Raw genomic sequence first — 17,318 nt, 5'->3', positions numbered from 1 at the left:
TACTCGGGAGGCTGAGGCAGGAAAATGGCGTGAACCCGGGAGGCGGAGCTTGCAGTGAGCCGAGATTGTGCCACTGCACTCCAGCCTGGGCGACAGAGCGAGACTCCGTCTCAAAAAAAAAAAAAAAAAAACCACTCACCTACCTTGAAGAAATGTTCAGATCACAGGTTGATGATCACTAAGGAGTCAAACCATGACCTCCCACCACTACCGGGTGTGTGGATCAACTGCCAACACCTTCAGAGTCTTGTTCACTTGCAAAATTGTTAGGACCTAGAACAGTACCTGGCATATACCCTGTGCTCAAAGAAATACTTATAAAAAGAATACATATTAAAAACAAATAAGCCAACCAAGTGTCTTTTCTCTCGGTTTTGGAATCAATTACGTAACTTCTTTTCTTCTGCTGATTCACCTATCTCCTTGACTTCAACCCAAAAAAAATTATACCAAAATTACTCTGCATTCCCTGAGTCCACAGAGGGATAAAAGAGCTCTCTAGAAGCTTAGGGGGGAAGAGGAAAGTTAGAACACGGAAATATGGAAACGTCCATTTGAGCTCCCCGAATGTCAGAATGTTTGTGTTTGTTCATTGCTCTATCATGTGTTCTAATACTGGCACACAATAGGAACTCAACACCTAAAAAGAATTAGCAGACAAATTCACTGTCCAATCTTGGCAATCACTTCACTCTCTAGAACATCTTTTCTTAACTACAGAATAACAGTGCTGGAAGGGGCTCAGGGGTCCCCAGCCAGCTGTAATGTATCTGAAAGCCTGTGACCCAGGTAAACTGGCCTGGGAATGGCTTTGATCAGAGAAAGCCTGCATGGGTCCCCCCAAGTGTTTCCACCAAAGAAGAAGCTAGGAGGCAGTGTGGTGCCATAAAAAAAAGAACCCAAATTTAAAGCCCAAAATGTTTAGGTAACAGCTCTGCTTAGGACACATGAACTTGGGGAAGTCACTGAACCTCCTCGAGCCTCAATTTCCTCGTCTGCAAAATGGGGAACCATGCCCCAGGTCATAGCCTGGATTATAAGATAATACATGTGGCCAGACACAGTGGCTCACTCCTGTAATCCCAACATTTTGGAAGGCTGAGGCAGGAGGACCACTTGAGGCCAGGAGATTGAGACCAGCCTGGATAATATAGTAAGACTGTATCTCTACTTTAAAAAAAAAAAAAAAAAAAAATCTGCCAGATGTGGCAGGGGGTGCATGCCTGTAGTCCCAGCTACATGGGAGGCTGAGGTGGGAGGACTGCTTGAGCCCAGGAGATTAAGGCTGCAGTGAGCTATGATTGTACCACTGCATTCCAACCTGGGAAGCAAAATAAGAACCTGTCTCAAAAAAAAGAACTAACTAAGATAATGCAGTAAAAGCAGTTTGCACTGAGAGTAAGCCTCCACAATCACTCACAGAGGGACCTACTTCATTTCCAGCTCTAAACCTTACCATACTTCTACCCTAGAAGGAAGATGCTAATTCAGGACAAAGGATAATCAAGACCAGTTCACACGATAACATTTTATGAAAATTCACATCCTGTAACCTGGCCTGTTCTAACTATAAAGAGGTAAATTTTCAGAAAACCTAATTCATCTAGAGTTTTTTGCTCCCTTCTCAGGAAATTGAACAGATAGAGGTTTAAAGCAGAAATGGGGAAACATTTGGAAAACCGAACAACCCTAAAAAGAAAAGAGGCCTTCGGAAGCTGCAGATGAACCCCACATGCGCTCCCGCTGAGTGTGGGATAAGCAGAGAAACACTGCCCCCAATAGAGCAAGGCCCTCCCAGGCTGAACAGAATTCACAAAGAGCCTCTTGGATAACTCTGGTCCTGAGCACGGGGCCTCAGAGACGAGGTGCCGAACCTGTTCTCGCAGAGTGTGGATATCCCATTGCGCTCCCCAAAGCCCGGCAGCGAACTGAACAAGCAAAGCCACCATCAGTGGTGTCTATCAACAGAGCATCTACAAGTAGCAGACAGATGTGACAACCAAAATCAAGACAAGTGGCCTTTCTAGACATGCCAGATCCACTCAGCCTCCCCACCACCACGATGATACTACTGGTCAATGTGGATTCTCATTTAATGGCAAAAGCCCTAATTTTTAACTGTCCCTGACTGGGAGGCGTTGTCATCCTCCTTTCACCATGGGTTCAGTTCTCCCTTCCTCACTGAAAGATGGTGCAACCACAGAAAGCTCTCCCAGAAAGAGACTGGAGGCATAATTTTAAAAGCTCAGGAAGGAGAGGTGTTGAAGACCTGGCAAAGATTTCTCGGGTGGCTTAAGGCAAAATTCAGAATTTATATCTTTTCATTCCCAGCCTGCCATCTTAATTATCTTCATGCCCATCTTTACCACCATGGTAAGGACAAGCGTAGGAGACCACGAATAAACACACCCACACAAATATCTCGGCAAGAAAGATCTCTCCCTTTTCTCACTACTCATTCATCTCCTCACGCTAGACCCAGAGCTCCCAAGAGCAAGCTCAGTGACCCTGCCAACAGTGGACCATCCTGGCAGCAAGCAAGCTGCTCAATTAAGAGCAAATCTCCACATGCCCAACATGTGGCATCAGCCAGCATCCTTTGAGACAGAGCAGTCCCCAGGGTCTCTCTCCACAAACCATCCTCTCTTCCCAAACAAAGGGCCTGGCAAAGAGTGGAGGGCCCCCAGGGGTTGCTTTGTGGAAAGACTTGCTTAGTGAACAAATGGGATCGGAGGTACCCAGGCCACAGACAGTCTACTTGGTGAGTGAGGACCCAGAAGGCGGAAGCATCTACCCGACCTGGGCTCCTCCGGGCAGCCCCTACATAGGCGCAAGATATTAGACCAGGAAGGAACACTCAGTGGTATATCCCCCACCCTATAAGCTCCTGGCCTTGAAAGATCAGAAAATAGCAGGCCCCAAATCTAACCTTTTTCACAGACCAGGCAGATGGTTTTATTCATGTAAGTTCTAGTTTACCTTCTTAAGCTGTCTAAACATTTGTCTGAGCATCTGAGCCACATGCTAGACTGCCCTGGGGATTAGTTCTGCTTTCAGTGGTGGGCTGCTGCTGTTGTTGTTTTACCCCTCGTTTTCTCTCCCAGATAACAGCAAGGACAGGCATTCAGAAGAGCTATGTGCTGCCCAGGAGTAGCAATCTGACTGGATGGAGGCCTGGGAGATCAACAGTCTCATGGCGGGCGGGGCAGGGGGGATACTCAGTAAGACTCTGTTATCTTACTAAGATTCCATATTTATACTGGGAGTCTTGGAAAGAGGGTGCAGTCCTGCCAGCCTCCACCAGTGTGGATACAATGCTGTCTAGAGGTCATTCCTGGGATGAAAGGCACCAGGCATTAGGAAGCCCACTCTAGCACAGCCCCTGAACAGCTGGATACTGTTTGCTGAGTCACATCTCAGTTTCCAAGGGAATATGATAAGACACTGCTTGTCACAGCCACATGAACTTTTCAATCCAGAACTGCAAACCTCCTAACCGCACAGTGCCTTGTTTCACCAATCTGGGAAATAGGGACAAAGGTGCCCTCTCCCTACCAGCCATCTCAAAAGGAAAGACCCACACAGTTCTCAGCAATGGTGTGAATCATGAGTATTTCTTCACCTGGAGAAAAAGTACTTAGCACAATTCAAAAGTGTTTAGCACAATTCAAAATTATGACAGCTAACTGTGCTACCAAATCAGCAATCTGATGCCAAAACAGACAATTACAAATTAGACAAGTAGCCAAATTTGCCCTTCATTTACACTCTATGCCCCTTACTCTCACACCAACCACAATCTTCTCTGGCCCTCAAAGAAACAGACTGAGGCCGGCACAGTGGCTCACGCCTGTAATCCCAGCACTTTGGGAGGCCAAGGCGGGCAGATCACGAAGTCAGGAAATCGAGACCATTCTGGCTAACACGGTGAAATCTCGTCTCCACTAAAAAATACAAAAAAATTAGCCAGGCGTGGTGGTGGGCGCCTGTAGTCCCAGCTACTCGGGAGGCTGAGGCAGGAGAATGGTGTGAACCCAGGAGGCGGAGCTTGCAGTGAGCCAAGATCGCACCACTGCACTCCAGCCTGGGCGACAGAGCGAGACTCCGTCTCAAAAAAAAAAAAAAAAAAAAGAAACAGACTGAAAAATAAGTTATATGGGAGGGAGAACAACACTGTTATCCCTGAAATCACCCTCTGCATCACCATTTTTTTAATGTAAAAATAAAAGGTCCCCAAAAACAAAAAAAACCCCAAATTTTAAAAAGCAACCAATGTTTGATTTTTTTCCCTTCCACTATAAAGGTATACTGCAGAGGAAATGTATAGGGAAAGGTATATTGTTTTGTGGTAGAGACTTTCCTTAATCGGACTTAAAATAGGATTTACCAAATCTTACAACTCTTCAGGAACAGGGTGATTTGCATAGAGCTAGGCACACCTGGGTCCCTAGAGAGGCCTGGACAGGCCACCTCCCCAGCAACCAGAGGGGAAACAAAGGGGGCAGACCAGATTCATGGCAAGGCCAGGCCTCAGGAGGGTTCAGGTGTTGGTCCCTTATTCAAATAAGAACTTCTTCCTTACAGACTAGCCTGGTGTATGAGAAAACATTATGGCAGCCAAAGAGAACACTCTAGAGTGTAGGTTGGCAAACTAATAAGGCCCAAGGGCCACATCTGGCCCACCACCTGTATTTGTAAATAAAGTTTTATTGGCACACAACCACACCCATTCATTTCTGTTCTGTCTATGGCTGATTTCTATGCTACAATGGCAGAGCTGAGTACTTGCAAGAGAGACTGCACAACCCACAAAGCCTAAAATATTTACTCTCTGGTCCTTTATAGAAAAAGTTGGCCGAACCCTATTCTAGTGTCAAGTACATTCCATCACAAAGGCTGCTGTAATAGACAGGTTCCAAAGAATAAGGACAGCTAGTTCAGCACTTCCACTTTACAAATGTTTACTGAGACCCAGAGAAGGGGAGATGACCTGCTAGAGTCAATCTGCTAGAAGGACTGAGGTCCCACCTGCCTCCCAACCTAGCACTCTGTTTAACAAAGAGGAAGGGGTGAGGCTTCTCAAAACAAAACACCAGCAGTAGGGGAAAATATAAATAGAATATCAAGTCCCACAAATAAACATTAATGCTTGGCTCAAGCTTAACATGAGAAATGTGAAAAATGGGGAGGGGAAGAAGAGCACATGGGATGGTCTAAGCAAACTAATATCCCAAGGGCAACCTATCTTCAGCCCTTTCCAAATACCCCTTCCACACACCCAAAAGCACGTGTGCTAATGATCAATCCCGCCTCTCCCTGCCCAGACTATGGCCACTCCTCCTCTCAGCAATGATGGTGAACTTGGCAGTACCGAACCCAAACAGCCTTTCTCTCCCCATTGCCTGCAATGTCACCTTTTCTGCTTCTCACACAACTCTGCCTGTGAGGAGTCCAAATTAGCGGGGTTTGTGCTACATTTTAACATTCCAATAATTAAGACCTCTCCCAAAAGGAATGGCCAGCACTTCCCCCAAAACAGCTGTGGAAAATCAGGCTGAGAGGGAAATGCAGGCTGAGAGGGAAATGCAGGCTGAGAGGCCCCAGGCCTGCACAGAGGGGCAGGAGGGAGGGAAAGGGGCTGAGGAGGAGGGTCGGCAAGAAGACAAAGGCGCCGAAGAGCTTTCTTTGCACCCGCACCAGGAAAACACCAGACAACGTGAATGGTGCGTGGAGATGAAGCAACATCCCAAAGTTAAAATTAATTAGCTGGCATATTGACAGAGGCTCCATTGTGCCATGCAGTGAAGCAATCAAAGTGCGAGGGCATCACACACAATGTCGAAAGGCCCTTGGCAGCCACAGGTACAACAGGGTGAGGACGTGCTCTATCGTGTCAATAACCAGGTTCCCTGAAGAAAGGTGTGTGCGTGTGTGTGTGTGTTGGGAGGCTAGTGGTTAAGAAGTGTCAGTGTTAAGACTTTCTTAAATTAATTTCAAAACTGCAGTAACCAAAACATCGATACTAATACTCTACTATTTGAGAGCCTAAGTGAAAGGCAACAATTGGGGCGCAGAAAAGCAAGGAGCCACCTATGAGCTACTGAGTGGCCTCAGCAGGTTAGGAGCTGGCACGACGTGTGGGAGGGCAAATGCCCTCCCACTCAAGTCACAGAACTGGGTGGGCGGGGCCCAACCGTCAGATATCAGTGATCCTAGGTACTCCCTTGTCTGCCACAATCACCCTACCCAGCTCCATCATGAACGGCCACAGCCCCTCACCTGGAAAGGCTGCCTTCTCCCTGGATCTGCCGACAGCTTCTGCACATCCTGCACTTTGCTCACACTGGTTCCTGTGCTTCTCTGGCCCAGTCTTTCCTTGAAATCTGGTGGGCTGCACAACCTAACTGTTAAAGAGCCCTGACTCTAGAACTAGTTTGCCTATGCTCAAATCCTGTCTCAGCCATTTACTAGCTGTATCACCTTGGGCAGGTTACTTAACCTCTCTCTGCCTCAGTTTCCTCATCTGGGAAACGAATCGCAGTTCTGACCTCACAGAGTTACTGATACGGGCTAAATTAGTCCACTTAGAACACTGCGTGGCACAACGTCAGGGGTGAATTAGTATCATGAAGGTCCCCACCCCTCCTCAAAGGGTACTTTTTCCAGAAAGTCTTCCATAATGCCCTCTGTGGGTTAGCCGCTCCCCACCGGAGCCTGGAGCTCCAACTGCTGCTAACACCCCTCTGATGGCATTTATAGCTTATCTTTACTCATGCCTATTTATATCATTGTTGCCCACACGACTCTGAAGGCAGAGTACTAACTATACCCATTCCTGCAGCATGGAGGCGGAGGCCCCAGTCCCTTCCCTTAGTACCTGGTACAATATATTTGCACCATATACTGGGCCATTACATAGTTATCTCTCAACAGCCCTAAGATACTCTAGGACTATCACCCCAAGTGTACAGATGAGGAATGTGATGCTTGATCTCTCCTGGATAAGCAACTTACCCAAAATTACAGACTAGTATGCTGCTATTTAATTCTGGTTTGCTGAAATTAAACTAGGGGCCTTCATTCAGAACTGAAATGGCTTTCGGGGTTGAATCAAGACAGGTATCAATTCATGTGAACGCACAGAAAAGGGTCTAGAAGGACATCCTCCAACTGGTTATACCTGGTACCAGGATGCACAGGAAGACAGTGAGGGGCAGGGAGCTTCGCTTCATTTCTTATTTTGTACACTTCCATATTTTAGCAATTTTTAACAAAAGAAGTACTTAGGTATTACTTGTATAATTAAAAATAAATAGCTTACTATAAAGAATCATATTAAACTTACGTCCTACAAAAGACCTTGAAATCATTCTGATTGAATTCTAATAAAACTTGAGAAGTGTTCAATTTTCCTGGACTGAAAGCTTGGTAAGAACTGGCTTTGGATTCAGACAAACCTGGCTTCCAGTCTCAGTAGTTCCCTCTCCCGTTTACAACTGAGTGACACTGTTCGTGGCACTAAGCCTCTCAGAGCCTCCGAATCCCTTGTACTGGAAAGGGAACTGTGCTATTATTTACCCTGCGGATTCTCATGGGGATCACCTGAAGTAGCATGCAAAGATCTGACACAGTGCTACGCATATCAGAGGCCAGAAGTAGGGCTGCCTCTTCCCTTTGCTGCTAGAGTCTGAGCTGGTTTTTAAGGGTTAATCCTAGTCTACATCCATAAGCCAGTTCTTCTCCAAAATGATCTTCTTGGGCAAAAGATAAGTGCAGGGGAGAATGCCACCAATCGCTCTTGCCTATAAACCCTCGCCCTGATACTCGCCTTCTGAGAATACCAGCCGTCGTTTTGGAGTCAGGCATGATCCAGGCAATAAAAGCAGAGACAGAAACCTTCTTGCGAACAAGGTCCCTGATGCCCCATTGTCTCTGTAGTCCAATCTGTGCCTCTCACGCAAGGTTTCAAGAACGTAAAAAGCATTCAGACAAATGGGTCTCCACTACTAAGCTCTTACACAGGGAAAAACATCTGAATCTAAGTCAATTAATATGTATTAAGTCCCCACAGGGCCCACTGCTCAAGCAGAGCATCGGAAGAGTTGAGTGGAGAAGGGACGAGGGGCAGAGTCCCAGCACTCTGGTGCCAGACTAGCCAGACAAGGTAGCACAGTAAACTACATGAGGTCCTTCTCTGATGTCCCAGAGACTGGTTACCTGAGCCAAAGGCTGCCTCTGTGGCAGGTCCCCACCTTTGCTAGGATCAACACTTCTAGGAAGTAAAACTCAAATCATTCTTAAGCAATGTGCTGGCAATTCTGATGGACTTTTGTTTCTAAAGTGTGCTCTGTGCACCAACAACTTTACATTTAAGAACACCATCACGTTTATGTGCACAAACATTTAGCCATGAGGATGGTCATCACAGTATTGTTCACATTATGAGAAAACTGAAAAGAATCTTAATGCAAAAGAATTCTTAACTGGAAAACTAGAAACAAGCAATAGTAAGGAACTGGTGAATTATGCCACATCCAAGAAGCATAACACGTGATCATTAAAAAAGAAAGAAAACCTAGGCCGGGCACAGTGGCTCATGCCTATAATCCCAACACTTTGGGAGGCCAAGGTGGGTGGAACACTTGAGGTCAGGAGTTCGAGACCAGCCTGGCCAACATGGTGAAACCCTGTCTCTACTAAAAATACAAAAGTTAGCTGTGGTGGTGCACACCTGTAATCACAGCTACTCAGGAGGCTGAGGCAGGAGAATCACTTGAACCCGGGAGGCAGAGGCTTCAGTGAGCTGAGATCATGCCACTGCACTCTAGCCTGGGCAACAGAGCAGGACTCCATCTCCAAAAAAAAAAAAAAAAAAAAAAAAGAAAACCTTAATGACATGGAGGGACCCATGGGAGCCCTTCACCTAACAGCAAAATAGATGCTTAATGAAGAAAAACAGGGGCTTTCCAGGACAGACACACTATGCTGCAGCCAGGGAGAAGGGACTTGTTCATGGATTGCCAACTGGACCTACAATTCCCCACATTTAGGAAAAAAAAAAAATCAGAAACAAACTCACAACCCGTTACCTCCCTGCCTGAAGCATTTCTGAAACCATTTTAGGATTCTTTAACCAGATAAGGTCTTGCAATAAACCGGTGTGAGAATCACTGTCTTTTTTTAAAATCTATCCCATCCACTTCTGAGATCTGCAATGCACGTTAGTACACTACAAACTCTGAGAAGCCCTACGTTAAAGAAGCTGCTTCACTCTTCCCACTCCCCACAAAGAGCTGGCTATAGACCCTTCATTGAAATGTGCCTGAACATCTCACTGAAAAGCTGGGAAAGATGATAGACTAAAAAGCACCCTGGATGTGGCAGGGAGGCCTGGGGGCCCCCATGACTCTCACTTACTAGGGGTATCTTCAGCCAAGTCATCTCTCTATTCTACGCACAACTTCTCCAACTGGGAGCTGACTAAATCAGAGGTACCTAGATCTGTGCTCTCTTCAAAGGTAAAACCCTTGGGGGCATGAGAGGAGGTGTAAAGGTGGGAAACCCAGTGGGCAGAATTCGCAGCACCCCCTAAAATAAGTAGATGGCTCCGTTTTTGTTTTATTATTTGCACTTCCATGTAAGACTTCATTTAAAGAAAAACTCTTTCTGCTAAAATGAAAAAAAGTCAGTCAGAAACCACTGAAACCTATGTCCTGTGTGGTCCTTCCTAACTGCAACCATTGACTTTCTTTAAATCTGCATTTCACATGGGAAAAAGTCCTCTCGAGTGGGGGGGCCCAAGCCAGGCTCCCTGGGAAAGGCGAGGGTTTGAGCTGAACTTATTCCCGCAGAGGCTCCACGGGATTGGGGGGGCCCGGCGGGGGGTGGCAAACTGAGAGGCCTGCCTGTGCAGGAAGGCAGGGAGCTAGGGTGACCATTGCTGGGAGAGATGAGAGGGACTGCGCAGCTAGGTGGATGGATAAAAAGGCATCTTGAAAACCAAGGTCAAGAATATCCACGTGGAGGCTGACAGCAAGAAATCAGCTAATGTTTGAAGAGTTATGTGATCAAAAAAAAGAGAACCACTAGTTAGGTGACCGTGGCAGACGGTTTCTGTGTCTCCACATGGAGGAAAGACTGGAGGTGAAGAAGTCCTGCAGTTGTCTGTTCTTGTGGTCTGGCTGTACAAGGGCAGATGCAAAATTCAAGGTTCAACTTGAATGAGAACTTCAAACTCAACCTCCACCTCAAATCTGGTGTACGAAGATGCTCAGAACAGAATCAGACACTCAGACTCACCAACCAGTCAGAGAACGTGACCCTGTCCCTTTGGTTGAGATGAGATTCCCAAGATTAGTACTCTCAACGGTATCCTGGGCACAACACTGCTCCATTTTTTTTTTTACCCTGTCGCCTCTCTCGGGATCCCCATATCCCATGAGGGTTTGTGTGATATTAAAAACCATCCTTGGAACATCCCAAGAGAAATCAAAATGTGGAGTAGAACTCCAGATGCCTGGAAGAGAAGCTTTCCTCCTCTAAGCTTCCTTCAACTGGGAGGGTTCCATCATGTCTCTGCAATTAGCCTGTCCCACCCTCTATCCGCTTCAGGGTCACCACCTGGCACTCCAATGCAAGCAACCCTTCTTTAGTCAATCACCATGCACCTCCCTAAGATCCTCCAGGGCCTTCCTGGAAGCTGGTAGCTGAGTGTCAAGCAGGTACAGGGCTTCCAAATGGAATTCATTTACTGTCTGCATCCAACTTTCACTTATCTGGAAATCCAAACAACCAGGAAACCCAAACAACATCACTGGCCAACTTCCAGCCTGATCTGTGACTCCGATGACAACAAACTCATCCTGCATGGCGATGCTATTCGATTGATAATGGCTGACTAGAAGGCTGTGTTCTGAAAATAATTCTGAATGCGGGTTGGCAGAAAAAGAGTTACTGTGATCAACTTGCAATGTCTGACATGAACAAGGGAGGAATGCCGGAGTAGGTGCCAAGCATTTACCATCTGTCCCGTGCACCATCACTAACCTTCAGATTGGATTTTTACTCTTAGCTTCATCATATACTGGACACGTGGCTTTAGAAAGTCACTAAAGCCACCTGCCTTTTTATCAACAAAATGGGGTAATAAGGCTTGTCTGTCACTGCCCCAGGACTGCTAGAGGGTGCCAATGAGCTCACATACAGGAGATTGTTCTACAAAGTGTCCGGTGCAGGGGATTATTATATTTAAGGGATTACAGTTCTTCTCCGCAAGAGTGGCCCTCAGGCACTACACGATCCTGAAGAGGCTTCCAAATCAACAAAGAATGAGCATGAGTGTGGTGGTTGTGAGTGGTGGCAGCCCTTAGCATGGCTCAGCTCAATTTTAGACTTGGGAACGGTTCCCCCGTCATATAGAATCAAGGGATCCCAGTGTCTTCTTAGCACTGTGCCGTAAGCACACATGGTCCAGAGACCCAAATGCTGTAATGCCCCAGGACTCAGTGATTGAAAAGACAGGGCCAACCCCCTTTCCAGTGGTGGCTGGAAGGGAGAGGAGCAACAAGACTGCTGCCAGAAGACCACCCAAGGCGGGTATGCCGAAGGGCCACAAGAAGGGTCTCCAAGCACCCCAAAGCTACAGACACTTGTTCCACTGCATTATTTTCATAGCCATATCAGGTCGCCCTGCGGGCAAACACCGTCTTCTCAGATAGGAGCTGCATGTTCTTACAAGACTGAGTTGCTCAGAGTCAAGATTAGGTTTACAGCACATTAACTCCAGCACTGAGGAACACTCCATTGTGGACTGAGTAGAGACACTACCACACGCTCAAGCGCCCAAGTGGGAGAAAGCGTGTGTGGATGCCACGTGTGTGTGAACATGTCACACCTTACATGGTGGCTTGCTTCAGAAGGCTGGCTCTGGGGAAGGCTTGGGCGACTTTAAGCCTTGTTTGCCAACACACAGGGAGAGCCTGCTGGGGCCTTCCTGTGCTGTGACATGGGCGCAGGAATGGGAGAGAGATTCCTGAAACACCAATTTGGTGTTTCAATGTGTCTGCAATGATGGTGCCTCTGGATGCACTCTCCACTCCCAAGCTACACCTCTTCTAAAGTGAGGCTAAAATCACCCATAGGACTGACGAGAGGACCATCGGTAACAATCACCAATATCGAGAAAGAAGACACAATAATAAAAATGACAACTGCGTACAGGGGCTGTGCATGTGCCGCTGCTGCACTGGGCACTATGCCCACATTTTATCTAATCCTGCCAAAGCTGACAGGCTCCTGGCCTCAAAAACGAAGATGGTCGGGCAGGGGTGGGAGAGTGGCTGCCTTAAGATCGAACACCTTTCTACCCTGCAACCACACCTGGTAAAGGAGCCAAGGAAAGAGCCTCCCACAACATGAGGCATTCTCTGAGCACATCTCTTATACCAGCTCCATCCAAGAACCTCATCCTTTCACGGACATGGGTTATACTCACTTTACAGATAAGGAAACTGAGGTGGAAGGGACTCACCAACTCTCCCAAACCACTAGTTAATGAGTATCTCCAACAACCAGACCTGGGTTCCTGTCAGGCAAGGCAGGCTAGGCATGTGCCTGATCTCCACAGCCTGACTCTCAGGGTTTCCAGACTGAGTCCCACATGCTGTGTAAGCCCTGACAAATTACTTCCCTTCTCTGTGGCTCGGTTCTCCTCTGCAAAATGGGATAATACCTGCCTTGCAGGGTTGGTTTGGAGGATTAAACTACTTCATATTGCAAAGCACTGAGAACAAGGGCAGGCACAGACTGAGAGCTCAATAAACGTCGGGCACTATCAGTGTTCACCGCCCATAATCCTCCAAGACAAAGATCTGCACCTGCCTGGGATGCCCCTTCCCCTCCACTTTCTTTCTCACTCCTTCTTTGAGGCCCAGCAGCAACACCCTCTCCAGGAAGCCTTCCCAGCCCCTAAAGCAGCCAGTGTCTCCCCTCTCTGGGCTCCCTTCAAACTCTGCCTCTGTTCCTCCTGAGCATGACCACTACCTGCCTTGTCAATTAGCCTGTCTGCCCTTACAGACAACAATCAACGCAATCCTGGCTCAAGTCTGCATCCCCTTGGTGCCATACCTGTGGCAGGATCTAGGCTACACTCAATAAATGGTGACCATGTGACTGGAAATCCACCCACTGCAGGTTTCCGACGCTCTTCCACCCACAATCCTTTCCTGAGGGTTCAGGAGCATCAGGCACGTAGCTGAGCACTGCACACCTGTACTGCTAGTGTATACCTGTACCCCGTCCCCTCTTTTATGAATGGATAAACTGAGGCCCCAGGGGCCAGGCAATTAACCCAAGGCCACACAGCTGGAGAACGGCAGGGCCAGGACAGGGGCAAAGCCTCCCTGACTCCAGCAGACCCTATGCCTAGTCCTCCTCTTTTTCTACGTTCTTCTTCCTTTTCTGTTCTTTTGTTGGGAGGCAGGGGGAGATGTTTTTGTAAAGAATGCAATGTCTCTATATAATTTCCCCATGGCTGGGAATGATGAAGAGCAAACCAACGGGCTGCGCATGCGTGACTCTCTGTGCCTGGGCCCTCTTCCTGGTGTCACTCGCATAACCTGCTGGCACAGACACTCATCCGTCACCTGACAGCACTGCTTCACCTTCTTCCCTCTTCCCCTCCAGGGCCCCCAGAACCAACAGGGGAAGTTGGTTGCTAATGGCAACAGCCTTGGGAGCAAGGTGAGACCTACCAGCCCACCACTGAGGGCTGAAGGGAAATTTTCAACAGCCTCTGGGGCCCCTTTCTGTCAATCAAGCGGCCTCTTCCCTGTCTGGGACTCGGTTTCCTCTTCTATAAAAAGCGAGTGCCGCCCTTCATGATTCTAGTTACAGAGCTGAGAAGGGTTACGGGAATCTAGCCAATCTGGGCCTCTGGGGCTGCCCTGGATGGATTTAGAAGGGTCGGCAAACAGTTGTTTTGAAAAAAGCAGCAACAGGCTGGGCTCAGTGGCTCACATCCGTAACCCCAGCACTTTGGGAAGCTGAGGCGGGCGGATTGCTTGAGACCAGGAGTTCAAGACCAGACTAGACAACATGGTGAAACCCCATCTCTATAAAAAATACAAGAATTAGGCCGGGCGCGGTGGCTCAAGCCTGTAATCCCAGCACTTTGGGAGGCCGAGACGGGCGGATCACGAGGTCAGGAGATCGAGACCATCCTGGCTAACACGGTGAAACCCCGTCTCTACTAAAAAATACAAAAAACTAGCCGGGCGCGGTGGCGGGCGCCTGTAGTCCCAACTACTCGGGAGGCTGAGGCAGGAGAATGGCCTGGACCCAGGAGGCGGAGCTTGCAGTGAGCTGAGATCCGGCCACTGCACTCCAGCCTGGGCGGCAGAGCGAGACTCCGTCTCAAAAAAAAAAAAAAAAAAAAAAAAAAAAAAAAAAAAAAATACAAGAATTAGCCAGGTGTGGCGGTGCATGCCTATAATCCCAGCTACTTGGGAGGCTGATGGGGGAGGATCGCTCAAGCCAGGAGATGGAAGCCATAGGGAGCCGAGATTGCACCACTGTACTCCAGCCTGGGTGACAAAGTAAGACCCTGTCTCGAGAAGAAAAAAAAAACAAAAAACAGGAATGCCTCTCGGCACCCCAACTCAGCAGAACTGCCCCAACTCCCTACTCACACGCAGGGGCTGCTCAGGGGCAGTGTCTGAGCTGAGTGCCAAGGGCTGACCGGGGGAGACGTGAGTTGTTTCCCATGGTGTGTGCATCTGGACCACTGGAGCTGTGGTCAGTGTGATGTTCATCCCATTATCCCCACTACACTCTCTCCTGCTGGACAGGAAAGGCAGGCTATTACAGACTTCTCCAGAGCCCTGCACAGGGACATCCTGGGAAGCGGTGACTAAAGGGCTCAAAAAGCCCAATGGGCACTGGCTGGAAGCCTGTCTTTGAGAACGGCAAAGCAACCCAGGGCAGCCTTCTTAAGAGAAGTCAGGGCTTATACAGAACCTGGGAAGGCAGTCTGGGCAGGTAAGACGCAGGTGCGCAGGAATGTGTGTGCAGCAAGTGGCCAGCAGCCCACAGCGTGTCAGGGACCCAGAGACTGGGTAGCCAGGAGACCTGAAGCCCTGGTTCCTGCCGCTACTCACAAGGAGCACAGGCTCTGGGAATACGACTCTGAGCAAACACCCCAGGTCATCCCACACAACCTTTGTCATTAATCTCTTCAGCAAGTCCCAAAAGGGCATCACAGTTTCTTGAGGCCCTGCTCCTTCCCATCTAGAAGTTTTTGACCTGTCCAAGCCTTTCCAGGACAACTGATACCAAACACTTCACATTCTCCAGGATGAAATTTGTTCACAAACCACCCTCAACTGCCCTATAATGGATGCTTACATTATCCCCATTTCACAGAAGCCAAGGTGAAGATGCAAGGCAATCGGTAAAGCCTGTTGCGGGTGGAACAAGCGTTCCCCATACCTTTCTCCCTTCATCCCCCACCCCACCTGGCAGGGGACAGAATGCAAAGCAAATCCATGCTAACCACACCCAGCCCTGGCCCCCAAGAACGCAGACGGAGTGTAAAAGGCAAACCCCCACCTAATCCAACGTGAGCTATCAAGGGACTAACCAACTTGCAGAGCGCGAACTCGCTTAAAAACATTCTTTAGGCCGGGGGCGGTGGCTCAAGCCTGTAATCCCAGCACTTTGGGAGGCCGAGACGGGCGGATCACGAGGTCAGGAGATCGAGACCATCCTGGCGAACACGGTGAAACCCCGTCTCTACTAAAAAAATACAAAAAACTAGCTGGGCGAGGCGGCGGGCGCCTGTAGTCCCAGCTACTCGGGAGGCTGAGGCAGGAGAATGGTGTAAACCCGGGGGGCGGAGCTTGCAGTGAGCTGAGATCCGGCCACTGCACTCCAGCCTGGGCGACAGAGCGAGACTCCGTCTCAAAAATAAAAAATAAAAAATAAAAAAATAAAAAAATAAAAAAACATTCTTTAGTCCTCATTTCATGAAAACGTCATATAGCCGAAGGACAAGCACCACTCAGGTGGGTAGAAGGCCGGGGCCAGGGACAGGGAGGGGACAAGAGCATTCCCTGGGAAGATGCACAACACCCCACCCATCACTGCGGGACTCTTGGTTCCCAACCTGTAACCTTATCCTGCGGCAAACCAAAAAAGGCAGCAGCGGAGGCTGGGCCAGGACTCGCCCCTGGCCCTGCACATGCCACCCATCTTCTCCACTAGCTGTCCACAGGGCCTGCTTCTGTCTCTGTGTCCCCAGGTGTTGGGCAGGACCCTGTGATCAGAGCCTGGAGGGCTCGGCACGCAGCACAATAGCAATCGTCAGACAGCCTGACAGTGCTGAAAAGTCACCACCGTGGGACTGCTAGGGACACTAAGGATCAGACAGAAAAGCCCACATGTGGATGACAAACCACCTAGGGGAATTTATTTATTCCTACTTGGGGGGTCACACTGCATGCATTCATTCAATTTATTTATTTAGCAAAGATGTGTGGTGGACCAGCCAGACTGGGGTCTGCCAGGGGATCCCGCTCTGAGCTCTTCCCCACAGGCCAGTCCACAGGTACCTCGACCTCATCCCCATTCTGAGGCCTGCTTGAAGCTGCTACAGTACAATCCTGCTGCCAGCCACTTTCACACCAGCAGCTGACTGTGACTCCAGTGCTTCTTCAAGAGTGTCAAGTTGTGGGCCCAGGAGACAGGATCCAGAAAAACCATTCATGAGAGGCGCCCCCAGCCAGTCCCCCCTCCAGAAGCCTCCAGTCCTGGTGGAAAGGATGGTGAGGGGCGAGTACCTCCGAGCTCACATAGAAGCCATCTGTGTAAAGTAACAGCCTTTAAAGGGTGACCCACAGCCAGAGCCTTCCTCTGGACTTTATCTTGACGCTACAGGCGGCTGCGGTAGCCCTGCCTGCCACAGGGCCCTGGCGGTGGCAAACCCTGCCTGCAGGGAAGCAAAGGCAAGGCCAGCCCAGTGCCATCCACTGCCCAGGGGGGCCACAAGGTGGTGCTGACCAGGCTCAGGGAGGAAAGGGAGGAGGAGGAGAGCAGGGAAGAGGAGGGAGAGGGATAAGTAGGAGAGGGAGAGGGAGACGGGGCAGGGAGGGAGGGGGAGGAAAGAGCCTTTGTGCTGGCTTCCCCCCCTCCACAGTCCCCAGGAGCAACAATCAGTTATGCAAACAGGGAACCCCTCCCCCAAGCCCAGCCATCCACTCCTGGACCCCCTTCCCCTCCCTTAGTCTCTGGTCTCCCCTCCACCCCTTTCACTCACATGCGTG

General features: G+C 49.0%; 1 protein-coding gene and 1 long non-coding RNA gene across 31 annotated transcripts in view; one reads left to right on the top strand and one right to left on the bottom strand.

The window, feature by feature from the left end:
• The window catches only part of SSBP3 (single stranded DNA binding protein 3), a 182,121-nt gene that overhangs the window by 134,544 nt on the left and 30,259 nt on the right, over positions 1-17,318 (bottom strand).
• On the top strand, positions 12,903-15,962 carry LOC144333254 (uncharacterized). Its single transcript, XR_013401811.1, has 2 exons — positions 12,903-14,133; positions 14,466-15,962. It is a non-coding gene; the product is annotated as an uncharacterized LOC144333254 (long non-coding RNA).

The sequence above is a fragment of the Macaca mulatta genome, chromosome 1 (genome assembly GCF_049350105.2).
Source record: "Macaca mulatta isolate MMU2019108-1 chromosome 1, T2T-MMU8v2.0, whole genome shotgun sequence".
Lineage (NCBI taxonomy): Eukaryota > Metazoa > Chordata > Mammalia > Primates > Cercopithecidae > Macaca > Macaca mulatta.
The sequence above is the reverse complement of the archived record's forward strand: the minus strand, read 5'-3'. Positions and strand labels throughout refer to the sequence as shown.